General features: G+C 54.1%; 1 long non-coding RNA gene across 1 annotated transcript; it reads right to left on the bottom strand.

The window, feature by feature from the left end:
- Nucleotides 1-16,050: 16,050 nt before the first annotated feature.
- On the bottom strand, nt 16,051-22,798 carry LOC128312537 (uncharacterized). The gene is made up of 3 exons (XR_008291948.1): nt 17,081-22,798; nt 16,619-16,792; nt 16,051-16,179 (listed from the first exon to the last, which is right to left on the bottom strand). It is a non-coding gene; the product is annotated as an uncharacterized LOC128312537 (long non-coding RNA).
- Between the last annotated feature and the right edge of the window lie 791 nt (nt 22,799-23,589).

The following is a 23,589-nucleotide window of genomic DNA, read 5'->3' as shown; positions in this document are numbered from 1 at the left end:
AAACGGCAGCCCTTCCTCAAGCCCCTCGACTGTCAGGAAATCAGTGCAATAAACATACCGCACGGCCAGCCCATGCCTGCTGCGAACAACACCCTCTTTTAACGTGTGCTGTGCGCATGCTGCCCGTCCATACAGGGTGACCCTGCTCAGGCCTCCAAAGTGCCTCAGCGCCATTGCCTGCTTCCAGGAGTCCCGGATGTCAGTGATGATAGGCCTGTCCTGGGAGGAGGCTGGCGACTGAAGAGTTTGCTGCAGGAAGAAGGGGGAGACTGGGAAAGTGACCTGGTGGCCACACAGGGACACTGGCCAGCACTCTACTATCCCAGGGAGTTGTACTTGGCATCAGGACCGTCTAGGATAGTGTGCCCTGGAGGTGGGGCTTGAAGCCTGTGCCAAGTGCTCTAAAAACAAAGATGAAGGGGAAATTAATTCTGCTTGGGCAGAAGGGACAACCAAGAAAGGTTTGGTGGAAGAGAGAACATTTGAGCTGGGCTTTGCAGGATGAATAAAAGTTTGCAGTGTTAAGAATCCAGGAAGAACGTTTTATTTTATTTATTTTTGAGAGAGAGACTGAGAGAGAGTGCAAGTGGGGGGGGGGGCGGGCACCGAGAGAGAGGGAGACACAGAATCAGAAGCAGGCTCCAGGCTCTGAGCTGACAACACAGAGCTGGACGCGGGGCTTGAACTCACAAACCGCGAGATCATGACCTGAGCCAAAGTCGGGTGCTTAACTGACTGAGCCACCCAGGCACCTCCAGAAAGAACCTTATAAAAGGAGTGTAGAGGAGAAGGAATAGAGAAGCTGGGGACTGCAGAGCCACCCCTGTTGTGGCGGTGACCCCCCTGTGTTACTGGTTTGTTTACTCCCATCTCCCTCCCACTGCACTGTCAGCTCCCGAGGGCAGGGACTGGGTCTGTTGGCCTTGTATCTCAGAACCGGACTTAGGGTCTGGCACAAAGGGGCTCTCAGTACCTATTTGCAGGGTGAATGAGCCACCTGTTAATTTGTTGTAGCCAGATTTTAAGGGGCTGGGGGTTGCAGTGAGGACGTAAGAGGAAGCAAGGCTAAAAAGGCAGCTCGAGACATCGTGTGGGCCTGGGGGCTCTACCATTGAGCCTTGGTCTCACCATGTAGGGGATGTAGAGTCAACAGAAGGGTGATCCAGACTTGTCCTTCCTCTGTCGCATGGGTTTGGGTGGCCCCCAGTTCAAGTGGGCAGACCCTGAGCGTCAAGTCCGGAGATGCAGAGGAGAGAGGAGGAAAAGTCCGGAGATGCAGAGGAGAGAGGAGGAAAGTGGCAGGACTGTGGGCTTCTGGCCACATTTACCTGCTCTGAAATGGCGGAAAGAGTCCCATCGAGGGGAGAAGGGAGTTCTCCAAATTAGAGGCCTGAGTCAGGAAAAGCATCACTTTCTCCTGGGTCAATTTCATTGGAGCAGGTGGGGGTGGCCTAAGGCGTAGGGGACCCATAACCTGTCACAGGGCTAGTGCGTGAATTATTCACTCAGCACCACAATCAAGTAGGATTTATCTCAGGTGTACAAGGCTGATTCGACATTAAAAAATCAGGTGAGGTAGCCCGTGACGTTGACAGGCCAAAGAAGAAAAATCGCATGGTCATATCACCAGATGCAGAAAAAGCATTTGGCAAAATCCAACACTCATTCATGATTAAAAACTCTCAGCAAACTGGGAATAGAGGGGGACCTTTTTCAACTTGATAAAAAATGTCCACAGAAAACCTACAGCAGGTATCATATTTAATAGTGAGAAACTTGAAGCTTTCCTGCTAAGATCAGGAACAGGGCAAAGATGTCCCTTTTACACTATTTCTTTTCAACCTGGTACTGGAAGTCCTGGGTAATGCAATAAGACAAGAAAAGGAAATCAGGGGTATATAGGTGACATGATTGTGTAGAAAATCTGAAAGGGTAGACAAAAAAACCCTTCCCGGAACAAAGAATCAATTTTAGCAAGGTCGAAGGATACAAAGTCGATATATGTCAGTCAATTGCTTTCTGGTATACCCACCACAAACAAGTGGAATTTGAAATTAAACACGGATTACTATTTACATTAGCACCACCACAAAAAGAAATACTTAGCTATCGATCAAACCCAGATCTATAGGAGAAAAACTACAAAACTCTGATGAAAGAAATCAAACAGGAACTCAATAAAAGGAGAGAGTTCCATGTCTATGGACTCAACAGCGTCACGATGTCAAGTCTTGTCAAACCTGATCCATCTATAGATTTCGATGCAATCCCAACCAAAATCCCAGCAAGCGAGTTTGTGGATATTGATAAACTGATTCTAAGTTTACACGGAGAGAAGCAAATGATCCAGAATAGTCAACGCATCTGTGACAAAGGAGCAAAGGCAACACAAGGAAGAAAAGATCGTCTCTTATACTCTTCCAAAAACGAACTCAGAATGGATGATCGACCTAAATGGAAAATGCAAAGCTGTAAAGCTATAAAACAGGAGAACATCTAGAGGACCTTGGGCACGGTGACGAGGTTTTAGATACGATACTGATGACGCTATCCGTAAAAGAAAGAGTTGATAAACCGGGCTTCATTAAAATTAAAAACTCTGCTCTGTGAAAAATAATGTCGAGAGAATGAGAAGCCAAGCTGCAAACTGGGAGAAAACATTTGCAAAAGACATTTCTGATAAAGGATTATTATCCAAAATTCACAAAGAACTTGTACCACTCGACAATAAGAAAATTAACAACTCCTGGGGCACCTGGGAGGCTCAGTCGGTTAAGTATCCGACTTCAGCTCAGGTCATGATCTCATGGTTCACGGGTTCGAGCCCTGGGCTGACAGCTCAGAGCCCGGAGCCCGCTTCGGATTCTGTGTCTCCCTCTCTCTCTCTGCCCCTCTCCTGCTCACACTCTGTCTCTGTCTCTCGCTCTCAAAAATAAATAAATAAACGAAACAATCCCCCCCACACACCCCTGCACAGAGATGTTCATGACAGCTCTATTCATGAGTGCCAAAACTTGGAAGCCACTGGGATGTCCATCAGTAAATGAACGGAGAAACGAAACCGTGGAACATTCAGACAATGGAATATTATTCAGGGTTCACAAGAAATGAGCTATCAAACCATGAAAAGACGCGAAAGAACCTTAAAGGCATCACTAAGTGAAAAAAGCCAGTCTGAAAAGGCTCACGCAGTCTGATTCCAACTATGTGACGTTCTGGAAAAAGCAGAACTATGGAGACAGTGAAAGGATCAGTGGCTGCCCCCCCCCCCCGGGGGGTTTGGGGGAGGGAGGGACGAATAGAAGGAGCACAGGGGAATTTTAGCAGTGAAACTACTCTGTAAGATGTCACAGGGGTAGCATGTCATTATATATTGGTCGAGACCCTCAGAATGTACGACACCAGCAATGGGCCCCAAAGCGACAGACGGACTTTGGGTGATGGTGTCTGAATGCGGGTTCACTGACTGCAAGGAAGGCACCGCTCCGGGGGGGGGGGGGGGCTGCGGATCGCAGGGGAGGCTGTGCATGTGTGGGGGCAGGAGAACGTGGGATCTCTCTGTGCCTTCTGCTCAGTTTTGCCGTGAACCTCAAACTGCTCTAAAAACGAAAGCGCATTAAAATAAATTATTCACTCAGCCAAAAACCACTCAGCGAGTCCCCCTTACCTCCCCCATCAGCACCCCCCCCCCCAGCTGGATGTGGAAGGGAGGATGAGGCTTGAGGGGGACGGTGAGGGGGTGGGTGGGGGGGTCGCTGATGGTGACTGTAAACCTGGGAAACTGGGCAAGTCGGCGTCTGTCTGTAAAATGGGTGCAGTTATTAGGTCTCTCATCCGCGCGGGTGAAGGTCACCGCGGTGACCCAGGACCAGCGCCCTTGGAGGATTTGCCGCCCTTCCCCCGGGCGCCACTTCGCCCCCTGGTGGCCACGTCGGGGAGCGGCCGCTCCCGGCTGCTTGAGGCAGGATCACACCCCCCCTTGCAGCTTCCTCCGCTGAGGCTTTGCCAGAGGTGGGCACGACGATATACCGATCAAGCGTCCCCAAAGATGGCCACGTTGAGTTTCTTCCCGATTCCTCTCTCTCAAGTCTTGGGCCATCATCCTCAGGACAGGGTTGGGGGATGCTTGGGGGCCCGTACGCGGGATGGTGCTCCAGACTCCTTCATCCACGCATAATCAACCTCACCTTGGATGGAGAACCTCCTCTCTCCTATGCCTGCCCTTCCCTGTCCCCCACCTCCCCCATGCCCCTGAGGCTGTCCCAGGACTCAGCCCCAGAGGTAGAGGGAGTCAACCCTTCTCCCCCTGGAAAGCCCGCACCAGCCAGTTGCTAGGGGTGTATGCCCTCTCTTGGGACCCTCCATCAAGGGGTAGGAAAGTCCAGGGAAGGGCGCTGCCATTTGGTTTTTGAGTAAGGCCAAGTGCCAAGACTTGAGGTGGGTGATGGGCAAGGAGAGAGAGTAGCAGGGCTTTACCCACCCCCATCTCCAGCAGCCCCAAATAAGGATGAAAAAAACTGGCGAAGCATGTGTTTCAAATTCCCGAGTTGACGGTACTGTTTAATTCATGAAAGGAAGAAGTTAAGAGAAAGCGATAATCTACTGGTGAGATAATTGATTGGCCATGAGGGGAAAATTCTAGATTCCATTAAAAAAAAAAAAACCCTATTAGGTAGCCAATTTGTGAGGATAAAGTATTTATGAATAACATCTTTCTGGATTATCTCCTAGTGCTGCCTTCAGATGACTGATGACACATTTCACGTAGCTCGAGCCCGTTGAAATAGCCACCCTGGAGCCCTCCGTGCAAGGACCCCCTCCCCTGCCCCCATCCCCACCCCAACCCGGGTCTTTGATCTTAGTAAAGGTCCTGAGTGTCACTGGATTCTGGAGTAAACTGGAGAACTGACCGTAAACAAATGGAACCAACCCCCCCCCCCCCCCCCCCCCGCCCCAGCTGGGAGAGCAGGGTGGGACCGCAGGGCAAGGAAAACTGGAAGGTACTGTGTGTCCGTGTTTGGGTTCGAGTCTAGACCCGAGCAGGTTGTGAAATCAGGGCATTTGAGCCATGTTTGTCTGAATCTCGAAGGGCACAGTTGGCCCACAGTGACACCTAGGTCAGTGACAACATTTAATGTCATCAGTGTTGTCTTAGACGTCATGATGCTACCAGCACGCGGGCCATGTGATGGCGCCATCAGGGATCAAGAATGGAGGGTCTTTCCGGAAGGACAGCAGGGCATCCGAGCTCAGGGAACAGGGGCAGCTGAGAGAGAGAGGGGTCGAGGGCTCCCAGTGTAGACTGTGGCCACACTAAGGGAGTTGAGCAAGGGCCTCACCTGCTCAAACCCAGACTCAGCCTCTTCTGATTCTTCGAACTTCACACCCCTGTGTCTTCATGGACAGAATTATTCTTCACAGGCTCAGAGATCTCAGGACTTTGACAAATTTTGGGTTCAGGTCATTTGGGAGAGGTCCGTTGGGCCGTGCTTTTCAGTTTTTTTCTCTGGCAGTGTCTCAGGTGCATTTTCTGTCTTTACAGATTTGTTTTTCTATGATAAAAGACCTAGAACCATAGAGTCACGGGAGCTGGGGGACCTGGGAGAGAAAGGGCCAGTGAAACCTCGGGAGCTGCCACCGTAAAACTCAGCTGGAATGTGGCTCGGTTCCCTCTGTTCATTAACGTGGCTGCGATCCCAGGCCACTTGCAAATTTAAGTCATGTGTTAAGGGGTGCCTGGGGGGCTCAGTCGGTTGAGTGACCGACTTCAGCTCAGGTCACGATCTCGCAGTTCATGAGTTCGAGCCCTGCATGGGGCTCTGTGCTGTCAGCTCGGAGCCTAGAGCCTGCTTCAGATCCTTCGTCCCCTTCTCTCTCTACCCCTCCCCTGCTCATGTGTGCTCGTGCTCTCTCTCTCTCTCTCTTTCTCCCTGTCTCTCTCTCACAAAGAAATAAACATTAAAAAAGATTATGTGTTCAAATAGAAAGACACTAAAAGAACAGATCTTCAGTGTTCTCAACACACACACACACACACACACACACACACACACAGAGGCAACTCTGTAAAGTGATGGGTATGTTAATTAGCCTGATTTTGGTCATCATTCCACAATGTATACACACATCAAATCTTCCCCTTAAATATAGACATTTTTTTTATTTGCTGATTATATCGCAATAAAGCTGGAGAACATAGGAAAGCAAGTTTCTTCAACAAGTTGCAGGATGAACAGAGAGGCTGTAGATAAAGAGAAATTTGAATGGCACATCAACTAATCTCAGTGGATCCGGATGCAGATTGTTTGAAAAAAAAGAAAAAGAAAAAGAAAGAAAGAAACATGTTTGGCATTGACGCAACTGTTGATAACATGACACTGTAAATGTAATAATGTTGAAGAAAATTGTTTTACGTGTGATAATAGTCTTGTGGTGATGTCAGAAAGAGTCCTTATTAGCAGTCGGCTTCGGCTCAGGTCATGATCTCGCGGTCCGTCAGTTCGAGCCCCACGTTGGGCTCTGTGCTGACGGCTCAGAGCCTGGAACCTGTTTCGGATTCTGTGTCTCCCTCTCTCTGACCCTCCCCCGTTCATGCTCTGTCTCTCTCTGTCTCAAAAATAAATAAACGTTAAAAAAAAAATTAAAAAAAAAAGAAAGAGTCCTTATCTCTTGTGCAAATATTTACGCATAAATATTTACAGATACGTAATGTGCTCTCTGGGATTTGCTTTAAAATAATACAGATGTAGGGAACTGTACTGACCTCCATCCATTCCCTTCATCTGTATTATTTGGGGTCAAGATGAAATGAGAATGAGATTGGCCACCAGTTGGTTAATCATCCAAGGGGAGGTTCATGGTGGCGGTTGGTTCATTAGACCATTTCTGTATTTAAAAAAATATATTTGAGATTCTCCATATAAATGTCTCATAATAATAAAAGTGGGTTTACAAATTAAAAAGGGGGCTTCTTTTGGTGCAAGGGGGCCCAGTCCCCCGAGGTATCCTTGCGGGCTGGGAGGGAGCCCTGGCTGGTCCCTCCAGATGCCCCTTTCTGTGGCTCAGTCCCCAGTGACCGCCAGGGGGCGGCCAAGACCATGTTAACCCACCCAGGCGCCGCCCCGTCCTTCCCTCCCTCCTTTCTGTCTTCCTTTCCCCCACCCTCTCTGAGATCTGCGGAGGTTTCCGACTCCTCCAGGGGGGGAAAGTTGAGGCACAAACCTAAGAGATGTGCATGAGGTCAAGGCCAAGGCCGAGACTGCAGGAACGCACTGCAAACCTGGACTTGAAAACCGGGCTTTCCTACTGTTTTCTTAGCCTGGGTCCCTCCGGAGAACTTTATTTCTTCGGCTTCTGCCCCAGAGTTTTTCCAGTCTCCCTTGTGTGTGGGTTTTACTTTATTTTATTTTTTTTTGAACGATTATTTTGGGGCTATAATTCACAGGTCATACAAATCACCCATTTAAAGTGTGTGCTTCGATTGTTTTTAGTGTATGCAAATACATGAAACTATCACCTCCGTCAACGTGAGAAGTTTTTATCACCTAAAAAGGAAGCCGTGTAGCCTTTAGATCCCCCTGTCTATCCCCCTATGCCCTGCCGCCAGTCCTGCGTAACCACTGATCTACTTTGTGTCTCTAGATTTCTCTATTCTGGACATTCCCTTGTGGTTTTGATGAGCAAGCAGGCTTTTTTTTTTTTTTTTTTTTTTCCTCTCCCACCCTGGAAACGAGAGCATTATGGGGGCTCCTGGGGCCTCCTGCCCCTTCTCTCAGTGAACTTGATCCAGATCATGGAGCTTGCAGGCGGCCATGATAATCCGTAGCCTGCTCAATGAGACTGGCTTCTCCGAAGTTCGAGTCTAAAGAGTCAGGGTTTGTTGAAGTGGATCCCCCCCCAACCCCCACACACGCGTGCACGCGAAAGGGATTAGATCAGGGCAATGAGCAGGTACAGTTCAGAAAGTCCCGACCACCCTCACACCCGGCCGGGGGATTGTAAAATGGTGCGGCCACTGTGGGAAACAGCCTGCCGGTTCCTCAAGAAGTTAAACATAGAGTCTCCATATGACCCAGCGATTGTACTTCTAGGTATACACGCAAGAAAACTGAAACCAAATGTTGGTGCTAAAACTTGCACACAAATATTCGTAGAAGCGTTATTCGTGATAGGCAAAGAGTGGAAAAAACCCAATGTCCATCGACAAAGGAATAGATAAACAAAATGTGGCCCAACCATACAATGGACTATTTATTATTCAGTCATAAAAAGGAATGAGGTCCCGATACATGAATGAACCTTGAAAACACTACGTAATGTGAGAAAGCTAGGCACAAAAGGCCCCGTGTTGTACGATTCCACTGATATGAAAGGTGCTGGTCATGCGAGTCCATGGGGACAGAGAATAGATCAGCGGTGGCAGGGGTCAGGAAAGGCCGAAGGGCCTGGTTCTTGGACCCCTTCTCCTCTGGTCACCCCCACGTGCCACCCAGCCATCAGTCCAGCCTGAACCGTCCACTGACTCCAGACCCCCACGTCTACCGGTCCCGCAGCCTTGCTGGGATGCCCAGTCGGGAGCTCAACCTTAATTTCTGCAAAACCACTGTCGCCTTCCCGTCTGAGCCTGCTCCTCCCGTAGAACTTCCTGACCGCTGTCAACAGCAATGCTGTCCTTCCAGTTGGAGGCAGCTGTGGGTGGAATATAATTCCCTTGTTACCAGAAGGACCGGCCCCCTTGGGTCCTGTGACGATCAGACGCGAGCATCGAGAAATTACGGCTTCTGGGGAAAAGGTAAAGGTCTTGGGTTCAAATCCCAGCCCTACTTCCTGACTGTATGGCTGTGTTTGGTTACCTAAACCAGCCCAAACTTTCTCTTCCCTGTGATGGCGGTCGTGAATCTTCTAGGATGGTTGTTTCAGAAGAAATAACATGGCAGAGCCCTCTGGTGGGACCTAGCGTGTGGAGGATGCTCTGTTGACTCTTGCAGGGGTCCTGGGCTGCTGGAATGACCAGTGGGGTGGCGGGGACGGGCCCAGGGCTCCAGGGGACGCCCTGAGACCCACACTTTCCTCTTCAGGTTGCCGGAGCTTGAGGCAGAAACAGAGAGATCGTGACACGAGGCAGCTTCCTCGTGGAGCTTGAGGAAAGCATCCTGGGGGTCACAGACATGTTCCCTGGGCTTGATTTTTTACAAGATCAAAGTCGTAGGAAGTGGTCTGCAGGGAGCGGCCACCACCTCCCCCTCCCCGCCGTCCGCGAGCTCCCCCTCCCTGCCTCTCTCCCGGGTTTGTCGGGAAATGCGGAGGTGGGTTTGCATCCTGGCTCCTGGGGCTGCGGATGGGCTCGGAGGAGAGCTTTGGACAGCCGGGCACTGGGCGGGGTAGGCCGAGGGAGCCAAGGGCGGATGAGGCTGCCCGATGGCGGGAGGGGGTGCTCCCTGCATACTGGGTACCAACCAGTGGGCTTCCGGCCTCTGGTCTGAGCGGAGCAGACACTTGCTGGTTCTTTCTGGGCCGGTGTCCTTGACTTCTCTGGTCCCGGCCTGTGGGGTCACGAAGTCTCATCGTTTCCATGCCTGTTGCCGCCTCGGTCTACCGGGTGCCACTCGTTGGAGCAGAAACATTTGGATCATCTTCTCTGGTCCCCTTATTTGCTCATGAGGAAAGTGAGGTCCTTCCGGGGCAGCCAGCGCCCTGGGACGGGGCGTGTGGGACACCAGGCCCTGGTGGGATGACCCTGTGCCTGTGACACGTGCCGGGGCAGCGCTGCGGGGGGCCGGGATGTGCCAGGAACCGCCGGATACGGTGCAGACTTTAACGGGGCCTGAGATGCCACCTTTCCCACGGGCCTCGAGGTGATCCAACGTGGCAGGTGCGCGGCCCGGCACGCGAGACTGGAAAGACTGATACAGAGGCAACTCCTTTTATCTCCTGGATGGGGGCCCCCCGGGATGGTGGGTCTTCAGCCAGCTCTTCTGGACCCTTTCCGTGCATCCAAATCCCAGGGTGGGGTGGGAGGCAGAGATTTGCAAAAACCCAAGGATGCTCGGGCGGGCTTCACTCCCTACAGATTCTGTTTCAATTGGTCCGGGGTGGGGTCCAGGCCCCCTTGTTTTCTGAAGCTCCCCGGGGACTCGGCACAGCCAGGGCGAGAACCATGGCTCTTGGTGATAGGGTTGATACTTAACCATTCATGCAATTGCTCGCTTGTTCCTCCCTTCCTTCATTTATACAGGTAGTTAGCATTTTCCAAGATCCAAGTCCTCAGATTTGTCCTGTTGGGAGTGACCACCCCTTACCCAGTGTTTACTGAGCCCCTCCCTACTCCGGGCCAAGCACTGGCCTAGGCCCTGAGGACACACGGGCCCCTGAGCAGGAGGTAAGAGGACCCTTGAGAAAGAAAAAGCCGGGACCTACGTGCCAGGGTGGTTCTCTGGAAAAGTGACCTCTGAACTGAGACAGAGAAAGCGAGGGAGGGGGTGTGCACAGCTGGGAGGAGCACTCTCTAGCCGGGGAACAGTTTGCAAAGGGCCTGGGGTACGGTGTGTGTTTGATGTGTTTGAGAAGCAAGGAGGGGGGCAAAAATCCAGGAATACGCTCAGCAGAGCAAAATGCAGCACGGTGAGTTCTAAGCTTGCTGTAGCTGTGTATTTACTCGTCTATTTTATTTTATTTTATTATTTTTAAAAAATGTTTATTTTGCGAGAGAGAGAGAGAGAGAGAGAGAGACAGAGCATAAGTTGGGGAGGGACAGAGAGAGAGGGAGACACAGAATCCGAAGCAGGCTCCAGGCTCTGAGCTGTCAGCACGGAACTCGATGTGGGGCTCGAATTCACAAACTGTGAGATCATGACTTGAGCCGGAGTTGGACCCTTAACTGACTGAGCAGCCGAGGTGCCCCTTATTTTATTAAAAAAATTTTTTTTTTAATGTTTATTTATTTATTTTGAAAGAGAGCAGGGGAGGCGCAATGAGAGAGGGAGAGAGAGAATCCTAAGCAGGCTCTGTGCTGTGAGCACAGAGCCCGACATGGGGCTCAATCTCATGTGACATCCTGACCTGAGCAGAAACCAAGAGTCGGATGCTTGACTGACTAGGCCGCCCGGGCCCCCTGCCTATTTTAAAATGAGCTCTAAAGTCTGCCTCGGGGAGGAGTGAGTGGCTGAGGACAGGGGTTGGAGAGAGGCTTACCGTATTTCCCTTGTGTACATCTTAAATCCTGGGCCGATGCCTGCATTGCGTATTCAAAACTAAATAAATTTAAAAGAAAGAAAGGAACAAGGAGGGGACTAGTGTGGCTGGGGCTAAGGGAGGAGCGGATACCAGGGAGGGAGGGGTGTGATCAGGAAGGCCATCTTAAGGAATGGAGCTTTATCACTGCTGTGTGACCCCGGGAAAGCTTCCTAACCTCTCTGTGCCTTTGTTTCTCGGGTCCCACCTGAGGACTGTGGTGAGGGGTAATGAGCAGCAATAGTGCCTGGCACACACTCGGAGCAGCCCCATGAGATGGGAACCACCAGAGGGTTTGAGCTTCTGTGGCAACAGGGCCCCCCTGGCCACCGTGTGAAGAGAGGTGGGGGGCAAGCAGGGCCCCGGAGGTAGGGGGCCATTAGAGGCCCCTGCACTTATCTAGGCGGCAGGCTGGTGGCTGGGACCAGTGGGGGCATGAAGGTGCTGCCTGTATTTGAGATAGAGCCGGCTGGGGTTTCTGATGGTTCGACCGGGGCTGTGAGGGGAAGAGAGGACTTGGGGGCGGGGGGTGGTGTCGGCCTCAGCACCCGGAGAATTAGTGCTGCCGTTGACCGAGATGGGGAAGCCTAAGAGGGACAGGTGTGCGGCGTGGAATACTCAAGATGGCCACCCCAAAGCCGCGCAGACATGAGTGGGGAGCAGGATGTCTGGGTCTGGGGTCCATGGGAAAAGTCGGGAGTGATACACGTTTGGGACTTGTCACCGCGTAGGTGGCCCTATTGTAGGGTGAGGTCACATAAGATGAGAGGGCAAGTGGAGAAAAGGAGACTTTTTGAGCCTGAGCCCTCAGGGCCACCAACCTTAGAGGCTGGGAGAGGAGGAGGAGGGGGAAGGGGGACAGAGGAGGGGAGGGAGAGGAGGAGGAGGGAGGTAGGGGGATGGGGGGGAATAAATCAGTCCAACAAGCATTTACTGAGCACATATTCTATCCCATGTGCCGCAGAGGTGCCGGGACAGGGGACGAAAGGCCCAGACCCGGTGCTGGGGACCTTATAGGCTGATGACGGAGACCAAGGAACAAGCTCACTAAGGGCCTAGTTTTGAGGCCTGATCCGCAAAGAGTACCCTAACCTGACTTGATATCAGGAGAGGTTCCCCAGAAGTGGGACCCCTGAAGTGAGACTTAACAAGTGTTGGAGGGGCACCCAGGTGGCTCGGTCAGTTAAGGGTCTGCCTCTTGCCTTTGGCTCAGGTCGTGATCTCGTGGTTTGGGAGTTCGAGACCCGCGCTAGGCTCTGTGCTGACAGCATAGAGCCAGCTTGGGATTCTCTCTCTCCCTCTGTCTCTGCCCCTCCCCGACTCATGCTTTCTCTTTCAAAATAAATAAACTTAAACAATAAAAACTACAAAGCAAAAGAACAATCAAGTTTTGGAAAGGGAGGAAGAATGTTCCAGAAGAAGCCACAAGAGCAGCACGAACGGAGAAGTACAGACGTTAGATGGGGTCCATGAGGGGGCCAGGGGACCCTGATCGGCGGTGTCAGGAGCCCCGTGTTTGCGTCTGATCCCGGGGGTTGTGGTCCCCAGGTCGGCCGATCGCAGCCTGTGAGGCCAGATCCCGACCGCCATCTGTTTGCAACACCTACAGCTTAGGTATGGTTTCCACGTTTTTAAATGGTTGGGGAAGGACAATCAGCGGCGGAATAATGTTTTGTGACATCTGAAAATGACAGGAAATTCAAAGTTCAGCGTCCATAAAGCAAGCCTGTTGTTCAGACACGGCCGTGGCCATTCCTTCCACAGTGAACAAGGCTGCCGTGGCTGTGCCGTGGCAGAGTGGAGCGGTGGCCACAGATGCCGCGTGGCCTGCAAGCTTAAACTTTACGGGGAAATTGTGGGGCTTTGTGATCTGGTGTTTCAGAGAGACATAGCGGAGAACAAGACAGAAATCAGGATTCCAGCCTGCTGGGCTGTCCGGCTCCAGAGGTGGCCTCTGAAGGCAGAGGCCGTTTGGAAGGTGATCCTCTCCTGCTTCTAGAATTTCTCCAGTTCCTCTTCCCTGGAGCAGAGTCAGCTGTCACGAGGGAGCCAGTGACCTCCGAGACCAGGCCCTGCCCTGTGAGGCTCCCTCACAAATCCTCTGGGAGAGGTGATACAGGCCATGGGGGGCCACTTGGAACATTCTCTCTGGTCTGGTGTTTATGACGTCACCGGGGCTCCAGGCCGGGAAGGAACCACACCTTCAGCGTGCCCTTCTCGGGAGCACATTCTCTCTCACGGGTGGAGCGAAATCTCCCTTTGCCTGGAATCAGGTTTCGTTGTTTTGTTTTTCCCTTTAGGAGCAAACTGTTCACTTAAGGGCAGGTGTAAAATCTTGTTTTCTTTTCTTTCTTTCTTTCTTTCTTCTTTCTTTCTTTCTTTCTTTCTTTCTTTCATTCTTTTTGTTTTTAAGTTTATTTACTTATGTTGAGAGAGACAGAGAGAGTGGGGAAGGAATAGAGAGGGAGAGGGAGAGAGAGCGAGAATCCCAAGCAGATTCTGCACTGTCAGCACGGGGCCCGACGCGGGACTCCAACTCAGGAAACCGTGAGATGGTGACCTGAGCCCAAACTGAGCGTCGGATGCCTAACTGACTGAGCCACCCAGGCGCCCGTTTTCAACTTAGTGTTGTGGCTCCAGGGTGGAAATGGCCTCCGTGTTTGTGCCCTACGCATCACCTAGCACAGAGCCTGGCCCGTGGAAGGCTCTGGATGAATGCTGGCGGATAAACGAACGAATGAAACGCCACCCTTCCCCCCAAAGTCATAGACTATTCCCGAAAAAAGGAATCCCTGAGAAGCAATCTTCCACGGTAACCCTGCCACCAAAAAACTTTCAGAGGTGGGCCTGGCAGTCTTCTGCAGGGGGGGGGGGGTGGGCGGGGCGGGGGGGGGGAGTCTGGCTGGGCACTTGCGGGGTCTCTGAGTGGTGCCAGAGGCAGCACGTGGCAGGACGGGAAGCATGGAGGCAGGACGTGTCCAGAGAGACAACTTCTGCTCCCTCGCCAGGAAATGGAAGGACTGGCAGAGGAAGGGGATTGTCCCCGGAGTCATAACTCATCTCGCCTGCAACTCGGGTCGAGGCACATATGAATGTTCACCCTCTGGCTCCTGCGCTCCCTGGCTAGCCGCTTCCCAGGCAGCCCTGAGGCATCCAGCTCGGGCCCACGCCGCTGTTCACACCTTCAATGGCATCCAGGGGGGACGGTCCCTTCTGGGAGCCTCAGAAATAAAGAAGAATGAGCCGAGGAGGCTTCTGGTCCTATCTCTGCCAACGTCACCTTCTGAGCTCCTCTCTGCTCACGGAGGCCCAGACACTGAATCAAAGCTCATGGGGCCAGCTGGCAAGAGGCAGGCAGAGGCCTGACCCCACTGCCTCGGCTTCTCTGCAAATCAGAACCAGCCGGTGAGGAAGGGGGGACGACGGACGGATGACCTCCTCTGACAGTGCGTCCCAAGACATTTGGTTCGTTCATTTATTCAGCAGACACGCATTGAGGCCTTGCTGTGGCCCAAGCATTGAGCTGGTCAGCAGTGAGCCGGGCACAGATGCAGCTTGAAAGGACCCCCGTCTGACCGTGTTGGGTGGAGAGGAGGCATGGACAGGTCATTAAAAACACCACACAGGCCGGTGCTGGCACTGAGCCATACACAGGGCTGCGGGGAGCCCCGGATGTGGCTTCCAGCTGGAGGAGAGGTGGGGCAATTAGTCAGGGGAAGCTTTCTGGAGGAGGTGATGCCTGAACCGTGTGATAAAGGATGAGTAAGCATTGGGGGGGGGGGGTCAGGCTGGGGGTGATGAGAGCATTCTGGGCAAAGAAGGCAGGAAGGTGTGTGCCCAAAGGCTGGAGAAAGTATCATGGGTGTGCAAGTGCACATGCGTGTGTGTGTGTGTGTGTGAGTTGTGTGGCTGGCATATTAAATGAGAGCTGGGCCGTACAAAGGATAAAGGAGGGCAGCAAGGGGCTGATCAGGATGGCCTCAGGCTCCTTGCTACGGAGTTGTGTTTATTCCATAAGGGATGGGGAGGTGCAAAGACAGGAGAGTGAAATAGAGTCACGTCTGCCACGGGGACTGTGTGGGTTCCATGTCACGGAAACCGAGTTTCAACTACCTGGAGCACAAAAGGTAGTTATCAGCTTTCAAAACTGCGGCGTCTGGGGACAGCTCTGCCTTCAGGAAGAGCTGAATCCAGGTGCTCAGCCCATGTCGGCAAGAACTCCGCCTTTGTCTCCACCTCCCTCCGTGTGGGCTCCATTCTCAGGTGGGCGCTCCCCGCACAGCAGCAACAGAGGGCCCCGGCCATTCCTGTCGCCCGGCCCGGACGCCGGCTCCAGGTTAAGTCCTGCGGCTGCTCTCATTGGCTGGAAGTGAGTCACGAGCCCATCCCTGAGCCAATCATGGCGCCCGATTTGCGAAGCTTGGGTCACGTGCCACCTGCGAGCGGTGGGTGGGGGCAGCCACGCGGATTGAGGGGCGTGGGGTGGGATGCCGTCCCCAAAGTGAAATACCCGCGCTCCGATCGGGAACAGGGAATTGAGGGGCCGGCCGGTGAAAATAACAGACGTCCAGTCACATACTGTATGGTTCCACTTATAGGAAGTGTCCGGAAGAGGTGAGTCCGTAGAGACGGAATGAAGATTGGTGGATGCCAGGGGCCGGGAAGGAGGGAGGTGGGGCGGAACGTTTAATGGTAAGGGGTTTTCTTTTGGGGGGACGAGTGGGAAGTAAGTAGAGGTGATCGTTGCACCACAGGGTGAAGAAACACTCTGCGAAATGCCACTGAATTCTTCCCTTTACAATGGTTCATTTTATGTTATGTGAATCTCACCTTAATACGAAATAAAAACACAGCAGCTGTCCATTCGCAGGGATCCTAGGATGCACCCTCATTCCACAGGGCCTGCTTGCTGGTGAGACTCCTTTTCTTCCCTTTACTCCTGCTTGCTCCCTTAAAAAAATTTTTTTAATGTTTATTTATTTTTGAGAGAGAGAGAGCGTGCACTAGCAGTGGAGGGGCAGAGAGCGAGGGAGACACAGAATCCCAAGCCGGTTCCAGGCTCTGAGCTGTTAGCACAGAGCCCGATGGGGGGGCTCGAACTCAGGAACTGTGAGATCACTATGTGAGCCAAAGTCATACATTTAACCGACTCAGCCACCCAGGTGCCCCCTGCTTTCTCCCTTCTTAAACCTCAGAGAGTTTGGGGCCTGCAAGCAGATTGTAAGTCAGAGGTAATTCTAGGCACGGTCGCCCGCAGGGCCACTGCCCGCGGCAGGGGCCCCACGGAAACCTGGGCCACTGGTCCAGAAGCTGAGCTCATGTATTTTCGTGGGACCTGGAAAAGGAGGCTTGGGTGAGATGCCAAGGACGTCTTGTTCACCAGCTGTACCTGTTTTGCTCGGGGCTCTGGGCCGTGGGACGGAGCTGCGCTGCATGGGGCGCGTGGCCGGGACCCCTGCTGGCAGGGAGAGCGAGCGCTGGGTCTCCATGGTCGCTTGGCACCGAGGAGGCGCAGGTGACGCCAGCACGGGAACGGGCTGGGCCTGGGGAAAAGCTCTTTGCGCTGGAATGGTAAAGGGGAAAGAGGGTTTTGGCTCCCTCTCTGGGCCTTTCCGCATCCCCCATGCTGGGGTTTGGGCAGAGCCCAGAGCTGCCTTGGGGCTCTCCCAGAACGAGCCTGCCTTGGCTCCTTCAGGAACGGGAGTTTGAATCCAAAGCTGACCTTGGGTTGCTCAGTGCAAGCTGCCTGCCGCGGGCCCAGGGCTCCTGGTCCCCGCGGGGCCCCAGCGGGGCTCGCCTGGCGTGGACGGGGGATGAGTCTCCCCGGCTGAGCTGTGCTCTCTGCTCCTACCTTGAGCCGGAGACGGGCTGATCTCCAGGCCGGGGTCTGGTCTCAATGGATGCGTCTGGGATTCTCAGGACGCGGTGTCGGACCGTCGGAACCTGCCTGTGCCGAGTCACATGCGGTTTGGGGCCTTGTTTACGGTGTGGCTCTCCCCTCCCCGCCAGCCAACTGGGTCAGAACCCGCGAAGGATTTTACAGCCTCCTTTCGGGGATTCGCCCGCAACTGAAGCTGGAGGATGATTGGCGTGTGGGACCGTGCTTTGCTCCCGGGAGCTGAGATTTCCCACGTGGCTCCCCTCCTGCTTGGATGTGTCCGGGTGTCAGCGGACACAGCGGGGTGGGTCGTGGCACCACGTGGGATGGGACGGACTGAAGAACCACCACTTTGCCCGTTCCGTTTCCTCATCGGTAAAAAAGGGGATCCGCAAATTCGCCTCCACCCCTGGGACCTTACTGGGAAGTCGGGCCTTTGCAGATGTAATCGGTTAAGGATCTCGTGCTGACATCACCCTGGCCTGAGGGTGGACCCTAAATCTGCCCGCTGGTGTCCTTGTAAGAAGACGAGAGGCCACACAGAGAGACGTGAACAGAGCGGAGAAGGCCACCCGAGAGCAAAGCGGAGAGTGGAGTCATGTGGCCAAAAGCCACGGGATACCTGGAGCTTCCAGGAGCTGGAGGCGGCCAGGAAGAATTCTCCCCCGGAGCCTTTGGAGGGACCGTGGGCCTGCCGGCACCTTGACATCTGACTTGTGGCCTCCTGGACCCGGAGAACTGATATATGTTGTTTTCCTCACCCGGGTTGTGGCACTTTGTCATGGGCCGTCCCGGGAGACAAAAACACCCCCTCAAGGGACAGCTGTCACCGCAAGCATTGGACACACAGCACATAGGAGGTGTCCCGTGAACGACCGCTAGCATCACTGTGCTGCCTGTGGCCCTGCAGGGGCCCAGCGGGTCAAAAGGAGCATTGCCAGCCTCCGCGGGGACACCCGGCCCCCATGGTGCCCTGTGTCACCCCACGCCCTCCTGGCTGCCTGCGGCTGGAGCCTTAGGAGGACCGAGCCGGAGGGAGAGAACACAAGGAGGCAGCTGGGAAGGGCAGCCGTGGGCTGAGGGTTGAGGTCTGCGGGAGGAATGTTCACCGCCATGAATCACGGCTTCCAGGCCCCTCTCAGCCTGCTGACACATCACGCCCCAGGGGGAGGGCAGCGATGACCTCATGCCGGTGGTCACACACTCCGGGCTCCTCCCAGCACCGCCCAGGGCTCAGCGTTTGCCCAGAGGGAGCTGTCCCCACCCCACCCCTGCCCAAGTCTGTGTGCTCTCTCCTCCCTCACACACACAGCAGGACGAGCTGACCTTCGGAGCCAAGACTTCGGTGGAGGTTTATTATCTGGATGCTTTTGGAACGGGCCGGGCGAGCACGCTGAACATCTGCGTGGGGAGGGCCTGCTGGGAGGAGCTTCGAAGGGACTCGTTCCCAGGGCCGGAGTCCCACTCTCTCGATGGCTTACAGACGGGGACACCGAGGCCCAGAGGAGTCAAGGGCTTGCTGTACGCCTCCAAATCCGAGGCCTTTTTGGTTGCAAAGAGCGAGGATTGGAATTCAGAATTTATCTTGGGCAAGACTCTGTTCTGCCTCCTGGACCAGCGGCCTCATCTGCTCGGCCGCCGCCGTGCATCTCACTTCCCCGGCTCCCGGTCCCTGGACGTACCCTCTAGAAACGACTCAATTTCCTTTGCCCTGGGCTTCCGAAAAGCAAGCAGGGCTGCTGATAGCAGTGATCTTAGCTCTACGAGCTGCCCCCGTGCGCGCCCCGCCTTCAGAGACGGAGAAAGTTTTCCCCAGGCCCCCGATTCGGGTTCCTGGCCACTATATCGCCAGACCACCGTGAGCAAGAATCTTAGGAGAGTCTATTGAGACAGGACATCTAGCGTGGAGAATGGGTCCCTGAGCATCTGGGGCACGTGCAGCCCCTAACCTATCTTCTGTCCTAGCTGGAGAGACCTAGAGACTTCGGTGAGCTGAGCCACCGCGGTGCATGGGCTTTGACCAGGGATCTGGGACAACAGGCTGGGCCGCTTTGACCTCCCCAAGGCTCCTGCTTATTTATGTTACCATTATAACTCGAAGCCAATATTTAAGCATTACCAAAGCAACAGCCCAAATTCTCCAGCCCTTGGCCCCCATCCAGCCCCACACGGTGGGGACGGAGCAGGAGGGAGGAGCAAGGAAAATGAGTCAACCGTGCCCCCCACCTCCCAACCACCTGGGAAAACAGTGACCCAAAAAGCAGATCTCAGCTTCTCTTGCGGGGCAGCTGTTCGCTTCCGTGGTCCTACGACTCCGCGCTTTGCACCCAGGCAGAACCAAGTCAAGCAAGACCTCGGTCTCCCAGGATTTTATTTTACTTTTGTTGTACGGTTGGAGCCGATAGGTTTTTCAAACTTCGTATTGGCATTTCATGTGGCGAAGAACGTGGACAAGCCATAAGGGTTCAATTTTCTTGTCACCGGCCGGATGCATCTTTCACCAGGACCCAGACTAAGCAACGGCACACGGGCGGCACCCTCTCCCCAGGCCCCCTGGTCCCCGCTCCTCGTTACTGGACCCCGAGGGGGTAACCATTGTGCTCGCCACTCACGGCCTCGCTTAGTTTTGCCTGGTTGTGTACTTTGTATACATGGAATCGTACCCTATGTTCTCTCCTGGACTGGAGCCAATGGCATTTTCGGTTCTTGAGAGACCTGAGTGGCCCTTCTCGCCAGCAGCTCTGGGGAGGAGCGAACACAGAGAAGGCACCTTCCCTGTCCCACAAGCCAGTAGGTGTCAAGACAGGAACTGGAAAGCATATATAGAAGGGGAGGGGGCAGGCAGTGATCTTGATTTAAAAAGAAAGGCACACTATCCTTTTGTGCCCCGTGTAACTGGCGTTTCTATCTGGTGTTCGGGGAAGGAGACAGGAGGGGAAGAGTAGAGTCATAATGAGCCCGATGGCTGGGGTCTCCGGAACCTGGCCCCCCCCCCCCCCCGCCATCCTCAGTTTTTCTGGCGGGATGCTGGGGCTGCCTGCATCCTCACTGTCGCCGGGGAGGCTCTCCTCTGCCAGGCTGGCTCCAATAGCCCCTGGGTTTATGCCTGGGCGGCACAGGGCACAGATTTACCAGCTGCAGCCCCCGTGTGTCCCTGTGGTGTGGGTGCTCCTGGGCTCTTGGCCGCCTGATCAGTGGCCCCGTGCGGCACCCCCCCCCCCGCAGGGCTGCCTTGGATTTCAGTGTTTTTTGGTCCCAGGACTGGGGAGTGGGGGAGGGGTAGTCCTTGGTGCTTCACAGCGCGGGGGCCACAGGGAGCCTCAACCTATCTGCAGAGAAGACCCAGCTTAAGAAATGTCCCGTGTGTCGCAGACGGCTGCCTCTGTGAACTATGGTAACCGTGGCATGCTCAGGAGAATGAAAGGGAAGGAATAAAGGCCATACAGGCCCCCCATTTCTTTTTTGTTACTGGAGTCAACGGTCACAGAATTGGTCTCACAAGATAGAATGGGACCAACCTAAAAAGGGGAAAAGGGCATTTGGGGATTCTCAGTGTTTACTTTTTTTTTTTTTTTTTAAGTTTATTTATTTTGAGAGAGAAGGAGCAAGCAGGGGAGGGGCAGAGAGAGAGACAGAGAGAGAGAGAGAGAGAGAGAGAGAGAGAGAGAGAGAGAGAATCCCAAGCAGGCTCCAGGCTCCCAGCTGTCTGCACAGAGCCTGACACGGGGCTCGAACCCACGATCCATGAGATCATGACCTGAGCTGAAGTCAGACACTTAACCGACTCAGCCACCCAGGCGCCCTTCTTGGTATTTATTCTTGATCGCTACCCCTGTTTTGATGGCCTTGTGACAAGCTGTTAGGTGACCAACACAGGCCAGTGGGTCACCTTTGTAACGGCACCACCCTGAACACCCCTGCCCTGCCCTCAGCTGACCTTGTCGGGTCTCCGTGGTTTGTATCTGTCTGTGACCCCTCCTCGTCTCCTCGGCGGCCCCATCTTCTTCCTATTTCTTTATATGTTGCTTTAGCAGAAGTGAAAGAGATGTGAGCCTCTGCCCACCCGTTTTGGGATCCTTGTATAAGACCCTAAGCACACAGGCCACGCTCTCTTCAGTTTCTAGCAGATTCTAAGGAGTTACGCTTCACTTCTTTCTGCCTTTTGTGGCTTCTCTCTCTCAGATGTGGGACAAGGTCCCTCCAGAGCTGGGTTGGAGGATTATACGGTTGACAAGAAGACGGTGCCACACTCCCATCCTCTCTCCTCCCTTTGCGCCCACCCACGTGCTATACTGAATCCTGGCCCCCCAGTGTGACACAGGTACCCCTAGAGCGGGAGGAGGGATCATTTACCCCCACAGTCCAGTCCTGAGCCCACACGTCCCGGGCTTTTCCTCTCTGGAAGGCTCTAGGACCCCAGGGGGCTGGCAGCTTTGTTCCAGCCGAGGTGACCACCAAGCCCCCTGTCCCCAGTGCGCCCTCTGCCCTCGCGGGATATCGGTGATCTCAGCGCCTCTCACTGCAGGGAGCTGTCTGAGGTCGCTCAGCCCCTTCCTCCTTACCGTCTGGCCATCTCTCCCACGGCCATCTACTGTGTGACCAGCCTCCCCCAAGGACTCTGACTCATCTGACCCCAATGTCACGAGTACGTGTGGGACAACACACGGGAAGGGGGATGGCGAGGAGGGCGGAGTGCGTTTTCTCCATGAGATTGGTCTAACTGGGGCTTCTTTCGGGCTCGGTGAGGACGGCGTCGCCCCGGCCAGAGACCCAGGCAGAAACAGGCGGCGCTGGGATTTACGAGCTGTCACCGTCCCTGCGTGTACAAGCCGGCTTGCTTTCCCTTTCCTCTCCTCATTATTCAGCTTTGGTTCTGTTTAATAACCCTGGCCGCATACTTCTCTAAACCAAACCAGCTGCTTACTAGCTTTTTATAAGCAGCAATAAAGACGGCGAAGACCCAAGGGCCCTTTGGTCTCCAGGAGGCCGAGGAAGAGGTTGAGGGCCCCGGAGGGGGCCTGCAGGGGACGCGTGGGCAGGGCTCTGTCCTTCTGCCGGCGGCTGCCTGTTCAGAGCCCGGTGTCCCTGCAGAGGATGTGTGGCCGGCGCTCCACTGCTCCCCTTCCTGCGGCCACATCATAGGACTTGGGGATCACCTGCCTCCTGCGGGATAAGGAGCTGGGGCAGAGGCGCTGGGAGATGATCCGGGCTCGCGAGGTGCCAGGAGGTCACTCTGAGGGAATGTTCTGAGCCGTGAGCGAGCCCAGGAAAAACAATTCGACAACAATGCCGAGTGCCTAGGTGACAGAGAAAAAAAGAGGAGCCTGTTTGGGAACAGATTTCGGTCGCGGCTTCCAAGGCATTAGTAATTCAAGCAGCAGTGAGTGTAATATTTACTTGGGAAACTATGAAAAGTCTCTAACAATGTTCTTCTCGAAGCTTTCATCATGGGCTTGCTGGGTTCCGAGTGCAGCCAGCACCCTAATCACAAACAGAGGTGCTCGCTGCCATCTGGCAGAAAGGGGTCAGCGCGCTGCGTCCGCGGGGACCGAGGCCCTCCGCGTGCCAGGCTCCTCCACGCGGGCCCCCGGAGGCCCAGGACGACGGGTCCCACCCGGCCACTGCCCCAGGGACTGCGCACCGCTTGGAGAAAGAGCAGGGGCAGGGCTGCTGACGATGACGGCATCTGGCCCAGTGCTTTAAGCATTTTTCAACTTATTTTATTTTTCGGTGGGGGAAAAGGGTGGGAAGCAAGAGGGAGGGTGGCCAAAGATCCCGGTTTGCCTGGAACTGAGAGGGTTTCTGGGCTAAAGAACTTTATGTTCTACAACCAGAGAATTCCCAAGCAAACCGGAATGAGCTGGTCACCCTGGTGGGAGGGGATGTCCACGGGGTAGGAAAAAGCACAGAACTTCGATCAGCATGTACGGTTCCCCGCCTGACTCGAGGTTTGTCCCCTCTGGGCAGTCAGGTCACCTGCCAGCACTTGCCTGTAAAAGAGGTCAGACCCGTGTGAGGAGATGCGAATTCACAGGTCTACAGTCAGGGCAGGTGGAGGGTGGCCTGTGGGGGGTGGTGGGGGGGGAGGTCCTAGGAGACCTGGGGGGAGGGCAGGGAAGCTCCGCCCCTCGCCCAGCCACGCCCCCACCCCAGCGAAATGCGGGCCCTGGTCTACCAGACGTCTGCGTTTTTAAAGAATTTTTTTTGCGAGCGCTCCCAAATTCGGAAATGTTGGCTCACATATTAATGACATCCTGTATCGGCCACACAAACACGTCCGATCGCCAAGTTGGCTTCTGGGCAACTGGTTTGCAACCTCTTGACTACGCATTTTCTGTTTCCTGTCAGTTCGAAAGTTCAGTGATTTTATAAACTCCGGCCAGCCATCCCCTCAGTTAACTGGAAATGAGTCACGTGGTTTACTTTGAGAAAGAATAAACACATATATATGTCTCAAAAGCTGATTTCAGGGATTTAATCCT

The sequence above is a fragment of the Acinonyx jubatus genome, chromosome C1 (assembly GCF_027475565.1).
Source record: "Acinonyx jubatus isolate Ajub_Pintada_27869175 chromosome C1, VMU_Ajub_asm_v1.0, whole genome shotgun sequence".
Lineage (NCBI taxonomy): Eukaryota > Metazoa > Chordata > Mammalia > Carnivora > Felidae > Acinonyx > Acinonyx jubatus.
The sequence above is the reverse complement of the archived record's forward strand: the minus strand, read 5'-3'. Positions and strand labels throughout refer to the sequence as shown.